Raw genomic sequence first — 20,019 nt, forward strand, 5'->3', positions numbered from 1 at the left:
AGCGGGCACTTCCTCTTTCGAGCCTCGCACCCGCCAGGCGCTGAGGATATTACAGCCATTTTGTGAACTAGGAAAACGAAGCTTAAATGGATTATGTGACGCTTCTTGTGTCAAACTGCCCGCAAGGGGCGGAGCCAAGGCGCAAAAAATTTTAAAACAAATAGGGTTCTTTCCGTTCACTCAGTCAACATTTATTGAGCACCTATTATGGCACCTTACCAGGGGTATAGTTGGGGGGGCGGGGGGAACAGATGTCCCTGGACAGGGCTAGGGACATCAACTAAAAAGCACACAACACATAACTAGAAATTTTAAGGCCTATTTCATTGAATCGCCGATACAGCATTGTTTCTGAGACTCACCATCGTTTCACATACCTCTTAGAAAGAAAAACGCTGCAGGTAAGAGTGCATACCATAGGTTGATAAGACACATTCGGATTTCAGATAATGAAATGTCAAAAGCTGGGACTTTAGATCGATGAAAAGGGGTAAAAAGTGATAAATGGAAACTCCAGGGAGACCTCAGATTGAGACTTCCCTTACTTACCTGGCTCCAGAATCCGAGCCCCGTAAGTAAGGTTTTGGGTATTTTGCACAAAGCGTCACAGCCAATAATAGGTGGCGGAGCCTGCAGAACGTGACCCACAACCACGCGCAGAGTTCTGCATCCCGCTGGGGCCTGCGTGAGCTGGTCCTCCAGGCCGGCCCAGCGCCCCGGAATTCGACAGCGGCGGGCTGTGAGATTGTGGCTCTGAATGCCACCCAAGACAAAAGCAGCTCCGCGCTTCTTTGTCAGAGCAGGGATGTTGCAGGAACGTAGCTCCAACTTCAGCTGGGGCTGCCTCAGTCTCCGTTGCTTATTGAAGTGAAATTCACATAAGATTAACAATTTTAAAGGGTGTAATTCAATGGCATTAGTACACTCACAATGTTGTGCAACCATCGCCATTTATCTAGTTCCAAAACATTTTCATCATCCCCAAAGGCGACCCCATACCCATTAAGCATATTCATTAGATCCTCCCTGTCCCCAGACCCTGGCAACCACTAATCTATTGTCTCTATGGATTTACCTATTCTGGACACTTGATGGTAAGTGGAATCATACAATATGTTGCCTTTTGTGTCTGTCTTCTTTCACTTAGCATACTTTTTTTTGAGGTCTATCCATGTTGTAGCATGTAGCACTCCTTCTTATGGCCGAATAATATTCCATTGTTTATCTTGTCATCTGGTAATGAACGTTTGGGTTGTTTCTACCTTTTGGCTTTTGTGAATAGTGCTGTGAACGTTTGTATACCAGTATTTTTTTGAATACTTGTTTTCAATTTCGGGGGTATATACCTAGGAGTGGAATTGCTAGATCATATAATAATATGTTAAACTTTTTGTGGAACTGCCAAACTGTTTTCCACAGCAGCTGCACTATTAAACATTCCTACCAGCAATGTACAAGAATTGCAATATCTCCACATCCTTAATAGCACTTGTTATTTTCTGTTGTTGTTGTTGTTTTTTAGAAGCCATCCTAGTGAGTATGAAGTGGTAACTCATTGTGGGTTTGATTTACATTTCCTTAATGACTACAGATGTTGAGTATCTTTTCATGTGTTTATTGGTAATTTGTATATTTTCTTAGGAGAAATGTCTCTCCAAGTCCTTTGTCCATTTAAAAACTGGGTTGCTTTTCTTTTTGCTGTTAAGTTGTATGAAATCTTTGTATATTATAGATACTAGATCCTTATCAAATATATGATTCATAAATATTTTCTTTCATTGTATCTGCTGTAATTTCACTTTACTGATAGTGTCCTTTTTATTTAAAAAATATTTATTTATTGGTCGCGCCAGGTCTTAATTGCTGCAGGGGGGCTCCTTAGTTGTAGCAGTCCCCTTAGTTGCAGCAAGGGGGCTCCTTACTTGCGGCACATGGGCTCCTTAGTTGTGTCATGCAAACTCTTAGTTGAGGTATGCATGTGGGATCTAGTTCCCTGACCAGTGATCAAACCCCGGTCCCCCAGCATTGGGAGCGCAGAGTCTTATCCACTGCACCACCAGGGAAGTCCCGAGAGTGTCCTTTTATGCACAAAAGATTTTAGTTTTGATGAAGCCTAATTAATTTTGTTTTTTTTTGTTTGTTGCTTATGCTTTTGGTGTCATATCCAAGACTCCATTACCAAACCCAAGGTCACAAAGATTTACCTCTATGTTTTATTTATTTTTAACTTTGTATTTGATATTGGAGTAGAGTTGATTAACAATTTTGTGTTAGTTTCAGGTGTACAGCAAAGTGATTCAGTTATACATATACATGTATCTATTCTTTTTCAAATTCTTTTCCTGTTTAGGTTGTTACATAATATTGAGCAGAGTTCCCTTTGCTATATAGTAGGTCCTTGTTGAAGATTTACCTCTATGTTTTCTTCCATGACTTTTAGAGTTTTATAGCTCACACTTAAGTCTTTGATGCATTTCGATGTATTTTTTTGCATATGGTGTAAGGTAGGGTTCTACCTTCCCTTGCAAGTGGACCTCCAGTTGTCCTATCACCATTTATTAATGCGACTGTTCTTTGTCAATTGAATGGGTTGGGATTCTTGTCAAAAATTGATTGAGTATAGATGTATTGGTTTATTTCTGGATTGTCAATCATATTCCACTGAGGTATATGTGTATTTTTAATGTCTGTTCCACACTGCTTTGATTACTGTAGCTTTGCAGTATGTTTTGAAATTGGGGGGTGTGAGTATTCCATTTCTGTTCTTCTTTTCAAAATAATGTTGACCTGTTTCAAGTTTGTATCTGGGTTCCCTTGCAATTCCATGTAAGTTTCAGGATCAGCTTTTTCATTTACCAAAAAAAAGGCCATTGGGATTTTCATAAGGATTGCACTGGATATGTAGATTACTTTAGGTACTTTTGCCATCTTGACACTATTAAGTCTTCTAATTCATTAACACAGGATGTCTTTCCATTCATTTAGGTCTTCTTTAATTCAACAATGTTTTGTAGTTTTCAGTGTACATGTATTGCACCTATTTGGTTAAATTTATTTCTAAGTATTTTATTCTTTTTGATGCTACTGAAAATTGAATGTTCTCAGATTCCTATCTGGATTGTTCATTGCTAGTGTTTAGAAATACAATTAATTTTCATGTGTTGATCTTTTATCCTGAAGTTTCACTGAATTTGTTTATTAGCACTAATAGTTTTTTGTGGATTCCTTATGATTTTCTATATAAGATCATGCCAGCTGCAAAGAGGGGTAGTTTTACTTGTTTCTTTCTAATTTGGATGCCTCTTGTTTCTTTTTTTTCTTAATATTTATTTATTTATGTATTTAGGCTGCACCAGGTCCCAGTTGTGGCACGTGGGCTCCTTAGTTGTGGCATGTGGGATCTAGTTCCCTGACCAGGGATCAAACCCAGGCCCCCTGCATTGGGAGTGCAGAGTCTTACCCACTGGACCACCAGGGTGCCTCTTATTTCTTTTTTCTTGCCTTATTGCTCAAGTTAGAACTTTCAGGACAATGCTGCTTATACAATTTTGAATAGAAGAAGCAAAAGCAGGCATTCTTTTTGTTGTTGTTGTTCCTGATCTTACGGGGAAATCTTTCAGTCTTTCACTATTGATGTTAGTTGTAGTTTTTTTTTTTTTTTCATAAATGCCCTTAATCAGATTGAGGAAGTTCTCTTTATTCCTAGTTTGTTGAATGTTTTTATCCTGAAAAAGTGTTGGATTTTGTCAAATTATTCTTCTGCATCAGTTGAGATGGTTACGTTTTTCCTTCATTCTATTAATACTGTATATTACATTGATTGATTTTTGTATGTTGAATCCCTCCTGAGATAAATATCATTTAGTCATGGTGTGTAATTCTTTTAACATTTTGCTGGATTTGGTTTGCAAGGATTTTATTGAGGATTTTTTGCATCTATATTCATAGGGGATATTGGTCTGAAATTTTCTTTTCTTGTGATGTCTCTGGTTTTGGCATCAGGTAGTGCTGGCCCCATCAAATGAGTTAAGAAGTGTTCACTGCTTTTCTATTCTTAGAAGAGTTTGAAAAGGATTAGTGTTAATTGTTCCTTAAAAGTTTGATGCAATTCACTAGTGAAGCCATCTTATCTGGTCCTGGACTTTTCTTTGTCAGAAGGGTTTTTTGTTTGTTTGTTTTGTTTTTTAAACTACTGATTCAATCTCTTGTTTTAAGGCTGTTCAGATTTCCTATTTCTTTTTCTTGAATCAGTTTTGGTGGTCTGTATGTTTCTAGGAATTTGCCCATTTTATCTAGGTTACCTAACTTGTTAGTGTACACTGTTCAGAGTTTTCTCTCATAATCCTTTTTATTCCCTTAAATTCGCTAGTAATGTCCCCATTATGCTGTGTTTAAGTCATCTTTTTCTTGATTGAGGATTCACTTGGATGCTACAAACGCTCAGCTATTTCCCAGAGTTCCCACAAAGTCAATTCTGACACTTATTTTTTGGGGGTTTCTGTGTAGGGATGGGCCTGTGCAGCTTCCTATTCTGCCATTTCCATTGACGTCCCTTCTAATCTTTGTTTTGTTTTGCTTTCGAGCAGAATGGCAAAATGCCTCTGATGTGCCAAGTTCCTTCCTCCATACATCCTCTGTGACTGGGACGCAAGTCTTCCATGCCCCGCCTTCCCACTTTCTGGGTTACCTGTCCCCCACTACTTCTCTGAAGCCCCCTCTAACAGTCAGCTACTCCCCTCCAAATTTTCTCCACCTCCCCCCTTTCTCTTTTTTGCACTGTTAAGAGCTGGCTCTTCTTTCCTCAACTTTATTAGACGCACGCGCGCACGCACGCACGCACGCACGCACACCCTGCTCTTCTCCTTTGGAGATTCCTCACACGCAGTCAGCAGGCTGGAGCCAGCAGGCTGGAGCGCCTCAGGGGCAGCACGGACGCTCACTTGTAAGCCCCAAGGGCCTCCGGCCAACCAGAGCTCCGCTCGAACCTGCGCTCGCAGAGCAGAGCGTGCATGTGCGCCTCTCCAGAGCACGGAAAGCGCCGGCCCGGCCGGCCGCTTGCGCCGCCGGAGCGACGTGGAAGTGAAACGCGCGGGGCTGGGCCGGGGCCCCCGGAGAGCGGGCCGAGAAACTCGGCGGCTTTCTCTGGTTTAAAAAACAAACAAAGAAAGAAAAGAGAGAGCGAGGAGGGTGAGAGAAAGGGAGCGAGGAAGAGGAAAGAGGGAGGGGTTCTATGCTAGACGGCTGGGGCCCTGAGGCCGGAGGGGAGGCTGCGGGACCGCAGCTCGGCTCGGAGGTCGGAGGCCGGGGCTTTCCCGTAATAACGGACGAAACTTCGGAGCCAATCAGCCGTGGAGGAAAGGAAAAAAGGTACTGCCGGACTGAGGCATTTTTCTAGCTTCAGTGGGGAGCGCGCCGGGTGCAGCGACCTGTGAGCCCGAGGCCCCAGAGAGTAGCCCTGGATTCGGCCGCGTCTCCCAGGTGCCCGCGTAGGCCGGGCGGCCGGCGGGAAAGGAAGCACCTCCTCCCAGAACTCACGTACCGGATTTAAACAATAACGTTCGCGCAATAAGCAAATATACATATTTTAAAGTGAATATTACTATTCCATTTGTTTTCTATTTGAAATTTTCTTTGAGTGAACTGGCTTACAATAATTTAGTCTGTTTTCTGAAATCTCAATAGTCTTTTTCTTTAAATAGCTGACTAAATCATCGGGTGTTGCCCCAGTTCTGTCTGTAGACGGCTTGCTCTTAGAGAATTGTTTCTCTTGAGGGATCGCAGCCAAGGAGCAAGTCTGCATTTACGTTTTCTGCCTGTGGACTGCTACCTGAAATTATTTAAGTTATCTCCTCTGTTTATTAATATCTTTAAGGTATTTATGAGCAAACAGAATAATCATTCCCTAACCTCTGTCTCCATTCAGGTGGACAATGGAGCTCCCCCCGACCCTGTTTGCACTCCAGTTTACTAGAAAAAGATATGTGAGAGCTGAGGGGGAAGAATGTGAGGAGTTCTTTCTCTGTAAGTAATCTTATTCATTAATTGACTCAAGAGATAATTATTGAGCACCTCTTGTATGCCAGGCACTGTGCCAGGCAGTAGGACTACTCACCATCTCTAAGGAAAGATAAAAACAAAACAGAAAGTACTGGTACTGTTCATGAATCTACCAATGTTCTGTTCTAGTTACCTTCTGAGAAAATCTTTCCCCTCATACAAAGACAAATTTCTTAATGGACTGAAATCACATCTGTTTTCCAACCAAGCCAAATAGCTTTGATTTGGTAAAGATTGCCAGAAAGATTTTTGTAGTGAATAAGAGAACAAATCAACATGTTAACTCTACCCAGAAAAAGCTAGTGATAGTATTTTTTCTTTATTGGAGGTGAGGAGAGAGAGAGAAATAGTGCTCCCTACTATAAATCATATAATGAAATGATTTTTTTTGTTGTTGTTGTTAATAACTCAGGTGAGAAAACTGTTGTCACAGATGAAATTTGAAGTTAGCAAACCAGGAAGTACATCTCAGGATCCTTCTACCTACTAACCTCTAAGTTACTATTAGTTGCTATATAATTTTAAAGCTATTTTAATATGTAAAATTTTTTTTTATCAGTTGCCATATTTTCGAGCTTTGTATAGGAATAGTAAGAAAAAATAGATTTGGCCTTAGAAATCAAGGAGTCTATCTTTGTAGTTGGGCAACTGGGGAAACTAGTTTGCACAAAGCTAAATAATAATGAAATAAAGTGTTTTCCTTAGGAAAACACTTGAGATTGATGAAAGGGGGGGAAGAAAGAAATGGGGACAGTGTGTTTCTTTTTTGCCAGGAAAAGTACCTCAGGTAAATAGTTCTCAGGAGGAGGCAGTAGCTACACCACAGAACCAAAGGTGGAAATTTCTGGAAAGTGCCCTCAGAAAGTGACCTAGGATAGTGAGGGGTCGATCAGTTTGAAAGGAGTGATATCTTTGAAATAGAAGAGCAGAATTAATAATTTCCATGCCGAGTCCTACATGAAGTAGATCAATCACGTATAAAGTAAAAGAGAGGGGAATAGTTTTCACAGTTTCAGTTGAAAAGTAGTACAGTTGCAGGAAATGGGGGGTTGATGGAACTGCAACTTGCCCCTGGGCAAGGTTGAAGAAACTACCTTTGGGTGTCAAATGCAAATGAAATAGATTTTTTCTTTTCTTTTTTCTGTCTTTTCCCTCTTGTATAAGAAAATGTTACCAAGTGTTGGAGGTGGGGTACGAATAAACATTACTTGGGGAGAGTGAAATTATATAACATCTACAGAGGAAAATTATCAATATCCATGAAAAATTTTAAGGGACATCTATTTTATTCAGCAATTGCTCCTCTAGAAATTATTCTGCAGATACATCTGCACATGTGCAAAATGGCCCATGTATAACAATAGCCACTGTAGCTTTGTAATAACAAGATATGAGACAATTTCAGTGGCCATAAATGAGGAGGGATTAATTAAATTATGAGGTTTCTCTAAAATTAATCATGTACAGCTATGGTCCAGAATGTAGCAGATCTAGCAAATATGTAATGATTTCCAGGATACACTGTTGAGTGAAATAAGAGAGGTACCGGATAATGTATGTAAAATGCTTCAAATTAAACTTTAGAAATATTTGTATGTGTGCTTGTATGTACATAGAATATTTCTGGAAAGACACACAAAAAGTTGTTGACCATTGTCTCAAGGGAGGGAAGTAGATGTACTGAATACAATTTACTGCCAGTTTAAAAGCAAATGTATAAACTATCTAATACTAGTAAAACAAATAACTAATAAAGCAAGTCAAGTACTGGTAGAAGGAAGTTGTTTCTTGAACTGACCACATTCTGTTTTGTAAGAATTCTGCAACTGTCAAAATTGCATTTACAGGAAGAGAAAAAAGAAAACTCCAGGGTAAGTCATTCAGTTAGTCCCTTATCTAAGCCTTAATTTCCTCATTTGTAAAATGGGTATGAGGGTGACTACTTTGCAGCCTTGTTGTCTGGATTAAACATAAAGAATATAAATTATTATACATGCTAGCACGTGCATGCATGCACACACTTCTGGCTCAGGCTTCCAGTTTCCCCAAAGCAGTTCCCAAAGGAAGACCAAACGGGGCTTGAAGCAGGAAGAATTTAGGTATAACCAGGGCATTTTCTCACCAGCACGGGATTTAGCATTAGCAATAAGTCCCATCCCTTTGGATTTCATTCACTAAACAAACATTACATATCAAGTACTGTGCAGGCTGCTTGGATACAGTGATGAGCAAGACAAAACTGTGCTTTAAAAAATATTATGCAGTTTATACATGAATGTGTCTGCATTCAAATGTTATAGAACAGAATTAATGTTTCCCTTTGCTGCTACTCTTTTCCCCAGAGGTAATTGCTGATATCCTCATAAAGTTGGGGGAAATACTTTATGACTTTGTTTGGTGCATGTTGTTTCCTCTCTTAAAATAGCATCACACAGTACATGCTGTTCTATAACCGTCTAAAATATCAATATGTCTTGGAGATTTTTGCAAAGAATCAGAAAGATTCTCCCTCATTCTTTTAAACTGCTGTAGGTAACCTATTGTATGGATAAATGTGCGATTTAGTTAATCATTCCCCTAATGATGGAAACTTAAGTCGTTTTCTGTTTTTTACTAGTATAAAATGGGCTATTAATGCTTGGTTATATATGTTACAAATGTTTTCTGCCAGCTTGTTGCTTGTATTATTACTTTATATATCGTATTATTTAGCTTACAGAATTTTAAAACTTTGATGGAAGCAAATGTATCATTTTTTAAAAAAGATGTCTTAACAACTTTGTTGTCTTAAGGCCTTTTACACACCCAAGATTATGAACACATTCTCCTACATTTTCTGTTAATGTTTGACATCGACATATTTTGTTCATCTGGACTTTCACTGTGTGTAAAGTTGTGGTAGGCAGTATAATGCCCTTACACCCAAGATGTCCATGTCCTAATTCCTGGAAACTGTGACTATATTAAATTCAAAATGGAATGGAAAAATGGAATGAAGGTTTCAGATGGAATTAAGGTTGGTAATCAACAGACCTTGAGATGATGGTATATTAGTTTCCTATTGTTGCTACAAGTTCTGTTGCTTAAAACAACACACATTTATTCTCTTACAGTTCTGGATGTCAGAAAGCCAACATCAGTTTTTACTGGGCTAAAGTCAAAATGTTTTCAGGGCTGATTTTTTTCTGGAGTCTCTGAATGGAAAGTCCCTTTTCTTGTTTTTTTCATCTTCTAGTGGCCACTTGTATTCCTTGGTTTGGGGCCCCTTTATCTTTGAAGCACATCTCTCTAATCTCTGCTTCTGTCATATCTCCTTCACCTCTCTTTCATGAAATCTCCCTCAATCTCCCTATTATAAGAACACTTGCAAGTATATTTAGAGTTCATCCAGATAATCTAGGATAATCTCCCCATTTCAAAATCCTTAATTTAATTACATATGCAAAAGTCCCTTTTTCCATATATGGTAGCAATCATAGGTTCCAGGAACTCAGGCTTGGATATCTTTGGAGGACATTATTCACTCTGCCATGTGTAGAGAGATTATCCTAGATTATCCAGATGGTCCCAATGTAATTATAATTTATATAAATTGAAGAGAGAGGCATAACAAAGAACCAGAGAGCTAGCAGTGTGAGAAAGACTTAGTCCGATGGTGATGGCTCTGAAGATGAAAAAAGAGGGCAATAAGCCAAGGAATGTGGAAGGCCTCTAGAGAGTGGAAAAGGCAAGAAACAAATTATCCTACAGAGCCTCAGAAAGGAACACAGTCCTGTCAACACATTGATTTTAACCCATTTCAGAGTTTAATTTTAATAACACTTAGCATGAGATTTATCCTCTTAGTAGTTTTTTAAGTATACAATACAGTATTGTTGACTATAGGATAGATACAGTGTTGTAGCGCAGATCTCTAGAACTTATTCATCTTGCTTAACTGAAACTTTATGCCTGTTGATTAATAATTCACACATCCCCTCTCTCTGGCTCCTGGAAACCACCATTACATATTTTGATTCTATGAACTGGACTATTTTAGATACCTTGTATAAGTGAAATCATGCAATATTTGCCTTTCTGTGACTGGTTTATTTTACTTAGGATAATATCTTCAAGGTTCATCCATGTTGTCACATATTGCAGAGTTTCCTTCTTTTTAAAGGCTAAATAATAATCCATTGTATGTGTATACCACTATGACTTTATTCATCTGTTGATAGACATTCATGCTTTTTCACGTCTTGGCTATTGTGACTGGTGCTGTAATGGAGTGTAATGAACATGGGAGATTTCTTTGAGATCCTAGTTTCAATTCTTTTGGATAAATACCTAGAACTGGAATTGCTTGGTCATATGGTAGTTCTATTTTTATTTTTATTTTTTGGCTACACCGCACAGCATGCGGGATCTTAGTTCCTCGACCAGGGATCAAACCCATGCCCCCTGCATTGGAAGTGCAGATTCTTAACCACCAGACCACCGGAGAAGTCCCAGTAGTTCTGTTTTTAATCTTTTGAGGAACCTCTATACTGTTAACCATAGTGGCTACACTATTTTTCTTTCCCACCAACAGTGCACAAGGGTTCCAATTTCTCCACATCCTAACCAACACTTGTGGTCTTTTCCTTTTTTTTTTTTTTTTTTAAATAATAACCATCCTTACAGGAGTGAGGTGATATTTCATTGTGGCTTTGATTTGATTTGTATTTCCCTGATGGTTATAGACTGTGGAGCATTTTTTTTTTTTTTAAGAAGATGTTGGGGGTAGGAGTTTATTAATTAATTTATTTAGTTTTGCTGTGTTGGGTCTTCGTTTCTGTGCGAGGACTTTCTCTAGTGGTGGCAAGCGGGGGCCACTCTTCATCGCGGTGCGCGGGCCTTTCACTGTCGCGGCCTCTCTTGTTGCGGAGCACAGGCTCCAGACGCGCAGGCTCAGTAGTTGTGGCTCACGGGCCTAGTTGCTCCGTGGCATGTGGGATCCTCCCAGACCAGGGCTCGAACCCGTGTCCCCTGCATTAGCAGGCAGATTCTCAACCACTGCGCCACCAGTGAAGCCCTGAAGCATTTTTTCATATACCTGATAGCCATTTATATGTCTGCTTTGGAGAGATGCCTATTCAAGTCCTTAGTTCACTTTAAAATCAGGTTTTGGTTTTTGGCTGTTGAGTTGTAGGACTTCCTTACATATTTTGGATATTAACCCCTTATAAGTTATATAGTTTTCAACTATTTTCTCTGAGTCCATAAATTGCCTTTTCACTCTGTTGTTTCTGTTGCTATAAAGGAGCTTTTTAGTTTGATGTAGTCCCAGTTGACTGTTTTGCTTTTGTTGCCTGGGCTGTTGTTGTCATATACAAAAAAATCATATTCAAGACCAATAAAGCTTTTCCCCAACATTTTCTTCTAGGAGATATACACTTTCAGAATTCTTCTTTAAATGTTAATCCATTTTGAGTTGATTTCTGTGTATGGTATAAGATAAGGGTATTATTTCATTCTTTAGCATATAGATATTCAGTTTTCCCAACACCATTTGTTGAAGAGATTATCCTTTCCCCATTGTGTATTCTTTGCACTTTTGTCAAAGATCAGTTGACCATGTATGCATATGTTTATTTCTGGGCTCTCTAGTCTGTTCCATTGGTCCAAATCTCTGTCTTTATGCCAGTACAGTACTGTTTTGACTATTGTAGCTCTGTAATATATTTTGAAATCAGGAAGTGGAGTGCCTCCAGTTTTGCAAGATTGCTTTATCTATTCAGGTTCTTTGGTGTTTCCATATGAGTTTTAGGATTGCTTTTTCTACTTCTGTGAAAAATGCTGTTGGAATTTTGATAGGGGTTACATAGAATCTGTAGATCACTTTGGGTAGTATGGACATTTTAACAATATTAATTCTTCAATCCATGAATATGGATATCTTTCCATTTGTTTGTGTCTTTATCAACGTCTTATAGTTTTCAGTGCATGGGTCTTTCCCATCCTTGTTTAAATTTATTCCTAAATATGCTGTTGTTTTTTATGCTATTATGAATGAGATTGTTTCTTTAATTTTCTTTTCAGATAGTTCAGTGTTAGTATATAGAAATACAACTGATCTTTGTATCCTGCAAATTTACTGAATTTATTAGTTCTAACAGTTTCTTGGTGTAGTCTTTTTTCTATATATAAGATACTGTCATTTGCAAACATGGAAAGTTTTACTTCTTTCTTTCCAATTTGGATGCCTTTTATTTCTTTTTCTTACCTAAATGTTCTAGCTATAATTTCTAGTACTGTGTTAAATAGAAGTAGCAAGAGCAGTTATCCTTGTCTGTTACTAATATTAAAGGAAAAGCTTTCAATTTTTTACCATTTAGTGTGAGGTTAGCTGTGGGCTTGTCATATATGGCTTTTATTATGTTGAGGTAATTTCCTTATATTCCTAGTTTTTTGAAAGTTTTTATCATAAAAGGATATTTGAATTTTGTCAAGTGCTTTTTGTTCATCTATTGAGATGATTGTGTAATTTTTATTCTATATTCTGGTATTGTGGTGTATCACATTTATTGATTTGTATATGTTGAACCAACATCTTTGCATCCCAGGGATAAATCCCACTTGGTCATGATCTACAGTCCTTTTAAAAAAAGCTGTTGAATTTGGTTTGCTAGTATTTTGTTTTTTGGTTTTTTTTGCATTTGTATTCATCTGGGATATTGGCTTGTAGTTTTCTTTTCTTGTAGTGTCTTTTTCTGGCTTTGGTATCAGGATAATGCTGACTTCATAAATGAATTTGGAAGTGTATACTTCTCTTCAAGTTTTTGGAAGAGCTTGAGACAGACTGGCATTAATTCTTTTAAAGTGTTTGGTAGAATTCATTAGTGAAGCCATCTGGTCCTGGGCTTTTCTTCCTTGGGAGATTTTTGATTATTGATTCAACCTTCATACAAGTTATAGGTCTGTTGAGACTTTTTTTTTTTGGCTGTGCCATGCAGGTTGTGGGATCTCAGTTCCCTGACCAGGGACTGATCCCAGGCCACAGCAGTGAAAGCCCAGAATCCTAACCACTAGGCCACCAGGGAACTCCCTAGACTTTGTTTTTCTTTATGATTAGGTCTTGGTAGGTTGTATGTTTCTAGGAATTTATCCATTATTTCTAGATTATCCAGTTCGTTGGTGTATAATTGTTCATACTGGTCACTTATGATCTTTTTAATTTCTGTGGCATCGTTTTTAATGTCTTCTCTTTCATTTTATTTTGTCACCTCTTTTTTTCTTAGTCTTTCTAAGAGTTTGTCAATTTTATTTATCTTTTCAAAATATCAGCTCTTAGTTTCATTGGTTTTTTTTCACTTGATTTTCTATTTCACTTACTTATGTTCTGATCTTTCTTATTCCCATCTTTTTTATAACTGTAGGCTTAATTTATTCTTTTTCTAGCTTCTTGGAGTGTAAAGTTAGGTTGTTTGAGATTTTTTTTCTTTTTTAGTGAAGCATTTATGACAATAAACTTCCCTCTTAGTACTGCTTTTGTTGAATCTCATATGTTTTGATATGTTGTGTTTTTGTTTATCTCAAGGTATTTTCAAATTTCCTTTTAAATCCAATTGTTGTTCAAGATTATTGTTGTTTAATTTCCACATTTGTTAATTTTTCCAGTTTTTTGTCTACTATTGACTGCTAGTTTCATTCCATTGTGGTCAGAAAAGATATTTGGTATAATTCCAATCTTCTTAAATTTGTTAAGACTTGTTTTGTAACCTAAATGTGAGCTATCCTGGAGAATGTTCCATGTGCACTTCAGAAGAATGTGTTCTGCTGCTGTTGGGTGGAATGTTCTATACAGTAAGTCCCCTACATACAAACGAGTTCTGTTCTGAGAGCACATTCATAAGTCCAATTTGTTTGTAAGTCCAACAAAGTTAGCCTAGGCACCCAACTAATACAATCAGCTATATAGTACTGTACTGTAATAGGTTTATAATACTTTTCACACATATAATGCATAAACAAAAAGTAATGAAGACATTTTTAATCTTACAGTACAGTACCTTGAAAAGTACAGTGTACAGTACAACAGCTGGCATACAGGGGCTGGCGTTGAGTGAACAGGCAAGAAGAGTTACTGACTGGAGGAGGGAGAGGAGGTGGGAGATGGTAGAGCTGAAGGATCAACAACAATAGGAGACAGAGGGCAAGCTGCAGTGATTTCACTCACACCTGACGATGGCACAGGTTCTGGTTCCTTGCTGGAATTAATTCTGTCTACCCTCTTGAAAAAATGAACCAGTGATGTCTGGGTGGTAGCTCTTTTTTTCTCATCATAGATGACATGGTAGCACTGGATTGCATTCTGAATGGCTGCTGCAACCTTCGTGTACTGTTCTATGTTCCGGTCCTATGCCTCAAAAACTAACAGTGCCTCCTCAAATAAAGAAAATCCCCTTGCCGTTTCCTGCATCGTGAATCTCTTCGGTTCTTCAGTTACTTCTTCTTTCTCTTGTCTCTCTTCGTCCTTTCTCTGGGCCTCTAGTTCCATCAGGTCTTCATTAGTAATCTCCTCATGTTGCACAGCAAGGAGTTCAATAAAGTCGTCCTCTTGCAGATCTAGCTGAAATAAAGATACTATACTACTGTACTCTGTACAGTACTGTACCGTAAAGTACACAGAAGCACAACTACTTGTAGAGGATGCATGCACGTGACAATGTACGCCAGACAAGTGACCTAATTTACGTGATTGGACATGCGAACACACGTTCCCATCTTCGAAAGTTCACAACTCGAAGGTTTGTATGTAAGGGACTTACTCTGTATGTCTGTTAGGTCCATTTAGTCTATAGTGTTGTTCAAGTCCTCTGTTTCCTTTTTGATCTTCTGTCTGGATGTTCTATCCATTACTGAGAGTGGAGTCTCTTACCATTATTGTCTTGTCTTATATTGTTTATTTCTCCCTTCAAACTATCAATGTTTGCTTTATATATTTAGGTGCTCTGATGTGTGTAATATATATAATTCTTATATCTTGTTGGTAGATTGGCACTTTTATCAGTATAACGTCCTTCTGTTTCTTACGACAATTTTTGACTTATAATCTATTTTGTGTGATATAAGTATAGCCAACCCTGCTCTATTTTGGTTACTATTTCCGTGGAATATCTTTTTCCATCCCTTCACTTTCAACCTGTGTGTCCTTTTTATTTTTTATTTTATTTTATTTTATTTATTTATTTTTGGCTGTGTTGGATCTTCGTTTCTGTGCGAGGGCTTTCTTCAGTTGCGGCAAGAGGGGGCCACTCTTCATTGCAGTGCGCGAGCCTCTCACTATCGCGGCCTCTCTTGTTGCGGAGCACAGGCTCCAGACGCGCAGGCTCAGCAGTTGTGGCCCACGGGCCTAGTTGCTCTGCAGCATGTGGGATCTTCCCGGACCAGGGCTCGAACCCGTGTCCCCTGCATTGGCAGGCAGATTCTCAACCACTGCGCCACCAGGGAAGCCCATGTGTGTCCTTTTTAGACAGCATATAGTTGAGTCTTGTTTTTTTAATTCTTTCAGCCACTCTTTGTCTTTTGACTAAAGAGTTTAATATTTTTTCATTTAATGTTAATTACTGACAGAAAAAGATTTACTGTTACCATTGAGTTCATTGTCTTGTTAGGTTTTTTGTTTTTGTTTTGTTTTTTTTGTTTGTTTGCTTTTTCCTCTGAAAGATCCTTTTGTGAATCATGGTGGAATTACCTATACCAGATATTTTAAAGATGTAGAACTTTATAATTGTGAGGTGATTTCAGTGAACAAGAAAAGCTTTCCAAAGTGAACTTAGCCAAAATTGTATTCAATCTTCCTTAAATATAGACACATTTTAGTTATTGGGGAGAAAGTCTGTTGAAATATAACAGGAAGTATTCGGATCCCTCTCTACTCCTCCTCCACCCTGTCCCCTATAGCTTCACATAGCCCAGAATCCATTTACTTTTGTTCCAATAGCCATTATACTTTATATTCTTTTAAAGTGGAAGCTTTGAAGTTGTAGTAAATGTATTGTATCATACTACTCAGTTTGTTCAATTCACTAAGCATTCATAGAGTATTAGGCATCCCTCTAGGTTAGGTACCAGAGAGCAGTAGCTTTCAAACATTTTATACCGTGAAAAAAACACCCATTTTATACTGTGACTCACAGTAACAAGTATCAGTATGGTTAACATTGTAACCCACCATGTCATTTGTGTGCGCCTATACTCATAACTGAAACAAGTGTCATAAAATAACACTTATTGGTATTATGGGAGATATACTTTGATATTTTCTAGTCTCTTCTTTTTCTTTTTAAAAAACTTTTTATTGAAGTATAGTTGATTTACAATGTTGTGTTAATTTCTGCTATACAGCATTGTGACTCAATTATACATATATATATTTTTCATATTTTTTTCCATTTGGTTTAATCACAGGATATTGAATATAGTTCCCTGTGCTGTACAGTAGGACCTTGTTGTTTATCCATCCTTTATATAATAGTTTGCATCTGCTAATCCCAAACTCCCAATACTTCCCTCCCACATCCTCCCTCCCTCTTGGCAACCACAAGTTTGTTCTCTATGTCTGTGAGTCTCTTTCTGTTCCATAGATATGTTCATTTGTGTCCTGTTTTAGATTCCACATATAAGTGACATAATATGGTATTTGTCTTTTTCTGACTTACTTCACTTAGTATGATTAGGTCTATTCATGTTGCTGCAGATGGCATTATTTCATTCTTTTTAATGGTTGAGTAATATTCCATTGTGTGTATATATACATATATACACACATATCACATCTTCTTTATCCATTCATCTGTCGATGGACATTTAGGTTGTTTCCATGTCTTGGCTATTGTAAATAGTGCTGCTATGAACATAGTTTCCAGAGGAGGCCCTCCACCGGTGGGTGTTTGAGGTGGTGGAGGCTCTGCAGGAGCATCCTTGGCACCCCAGCCAGATCCTTATTTGCTACATCTGGGAGCTCATCGTCATCTGGGACCTGCAGGGCAGCCGCGTGCTCTGTCATTTCCTCAGCAGCCAGCAACAGGAGAATATCTGCTGGCAGTGGGATGGTCATCTGATAGCTGCCATTCTGACAGCAGCTACTGCCAGTGGCCCATGTCCGGTGATACTCAGCAGCCAGAGCCCCTGCACAGCTGTGTGCCTTTTGGTCCTTTTCCTTGCAAAGCTATTACCAACATCTTCTGGCTGACCACCAAGCAGGGGTTGCCCTTCACCATCTTCAAGGGTGGCATGCTGTGGGCTGGCTATGGGGACTGCCACTGCATCTCGGTGGTCCACAACAGCCAGCAGACAGCCTCTGACTTCCTCTCCCGAGTCGTCGACTTTACTCTTCTCGTTGAGATGGACTGTGCGGCTGCCTTTGATGACCCCTACACTCAGGTGGTGTTGGCTGAGGAGGAGCTGGTGGTGACTGACCTGCAGATGGCCGGTTGGCTGCAGATTTAGCCTCCCTACCTGGTCTCCCTGAACTGCTCTGCCATCACCTGCTCCCACCAAGTCTCCAACATCCTCCTGAAGCTGTGGGAGCACATCATCACTGCTGGCAGCTGGCACAACACACACCTCTCCACCGTGGAGTGGCCCATAACTCACGGGGCATGAGGACAGCATGGTGAGGTTCTGGGATGCCTGTGGCATGTGCTTGCTGCTGCTCTACAAACTCAGCACTGTACAGGTGTTCCTCACCAACACAGACCCCAGTGAGAACCGCACTGCCCAGGGCGAGGATGAGTGGTCCCTGCTCTGTAAGGTGGGCTCCGTCGACCCCCACAGTGACAATCCTCAGCTGGGCATCCAGAAGGTTTTCCTCTGCAAATACAGTGGCTACCTGGTTGTGGCCACCACGGCAGGGCAGGTGAGGGTGCTGGAGCTAAATGATGAGGAGGTGGAGCACTCCATGGAACAGGTGGAGGCTGACCTGCTGCAGGACCAGGAAGGCTACCGCTGGAAGGGGCAGGAACGCCTGTGTGCCTGCCCGGGGCCTGTGCGCTTTGAGCCTGGCTTTCAGCCCTTCGTATTGGTGCAGTGCCAGCCCCTGGTTGTGGTCACCTTCTTGGCCCTGCACTCCCAGTGGCACTTCGTGGCCTTCGGCACCAGCCACGGCTTCAGCCTCTTTGACCACCGGCAGTAGCAGCAGGTCTTTGTCAAGTGCACACACCTCAGTGATCAGCTAGCCTTGGAGGGCCCACTGTCCCATGTGAAGTCCCTAAAGACGTCTCTGTGCCAGTCCTTCCACTGGACACTTTGCAGCCGGGTGTCCAAAAGTAGCAGTGGCCCGCTGGCCCTCCAGGAGATGTGCAGGAGGGGAGCACCAGGCAGAGCAGACCCACATGCAGAACATGGAGCTGGCGCCTGTGCAGTGCAAGATGGAGGCCCACTCGGCAGCAGACACCTTCACGGGCTTAGTCCGGACCCTCTACTTCACTGACATCTACCTGAGGGACAACTCTCGCCTCTGCCTCTTGCTGTGGCTGGCACCAATGGTAGTACCGTCTTTGCCTTTGCCTTGTGCATGACACCCGAGGAGCACAGAATGGATGAGCCGGTGTGAGCGGAGCAGGCCAAGGAGATCCAGCTGATGCCTGGTGGGCATCCTGGTGCTGGACGGACACAGTGTGCCCCTTCTCAAGTCCCTGGAAGTGGCCCATGACCTGTCAAAGAGCCTGGACGTTCAGGGAAGCCACCAGCTGTTCGCTGGGTCAGAAGAACAGTTCAAGGTGTTTCACGCTGCCCAAGGTCAGTGCCAGGCTGAAGCTGAAGCTAACCACCCTAGAGGGCTTGCGGGTGCAGTGAGTCACTGTGGCCTGCTTCCGCAGCTGTCGAGCTGAGGACTATAGGGAACATCACCTGGCTGTCATCACCAACGTGGGTGATGTCCAGGTGGTCTCACTGCCCCTGCTCAAGCCCCAGGTTCATTATAGCTACTTCTGCTAAGTGGATGTCAGCAGCATTGCTTTCTGCATCTTGACCAAATATGGCCAAGGTTTCTACCTGATCTCACCCTCCAAATTTGAGCACTCCTCTCTCTCCACCAAGTGGCTGGTTGAGCCCCAGTGTCTGGTGGATTCAGCAGAAGCAAAGAACTACAGCTGCCCCCGCAATGGATTGGGCTCTGAGAAGGCCTTGGGTGGAGCCAGGAACTCAGCCAAGGTGATGGAGAGGAGAGGAGGTTGGCCTGAGATGGAGCATGCTCTGCTCAGTGATGAGAGGGTCCTGAAGGAGATCCAGAGCACGCTGGAGCGAGACCAAGGGCACTGTGGCAATTGGCCATTCTTAGCAAGTGGGTTACAGCCTCAGCAATGGGGAGGATGCTCCTGAGTTGCTGTCGCTCTATCTCCTTCTGCAGTGGAGTGAGTGGTAGGGGCATCCAGGCTGCATGATAAGCACACACTACTGAGGCCTTTTCCTTGGGGTACCACCCCACCTAGAGAGGCCCATGGACTGGGCCATGCAGGGGGTAGGGGGACCCCCATTTTCCACCCTGCTGCTGCTCCTGGCCTCGGGAGAGGAGACACCCCAGGTCCTTGGGGCTATCCCTTCCTGGGCCTTGACTATCTTGGTCCTTTTGTCAATGTTGCACAGTTTTTAAACCCCCACTCCCCCCTTTTTGTTAGTCTTTTAATTATTTTGTCTGCCTTTTCCTCTCTTGATGTCTTCCTTTGTGTTTTGTTGTTTTTTTGTATAGCTGTGCTTTGATTCCTCTCTTTCTTCTGTGTAGTTTCTGTAGGTCCTTCCTTCCTTCCTTCCTTCCTTCCTTCATTGGGTCTTCTTTGCTGTGTGTGGGCTTTCTCTAGTTGTGGCGAGCAGTGGCTGCTCTTCATTGTGGTGCATGGGCTTCTCATTGAGGTGGCTTCTCCTGTTGCAGAACATGGGGTCTAGGCGTGTGGGCTTCAGTAGTTGTGGCTCGCAGGCTGTAGAGGACAGGCTCAGTAG

The 20,019-nt window shown here is 41.0% G+C and overlaps 1 pseudogene; it reads left to right on the forward strand.

Annotated features, from left to right (window-relative positions):
* The first annotated feature begins 14,785 nt into the window (after window positions 1–14,785).
* On the forward strand, window positions 14,786–19,558 carry LOC101327423 (LLGL scribble cell polarity complex component 2 pseudogene; annotated as a pseudogene).
* Window positions 19,559–20,019: the final 461 nt, after the last annotated feature.

This window comes from Tursiops truncatus, chromosome 6 (assembly GCF_011762595.2).
Source record: "Tursiops truncatus isolate mTurTru1 chromosome 6, mTurTru1.mat.Y, whole genome shotgun sequence".
NCBI classification, from domain to species: Eukaryota; Metazoa; Chordata; class Mammalia; order Artiodactyla; family Delphinidae; genus Tursiops; species Tursiops truncatus.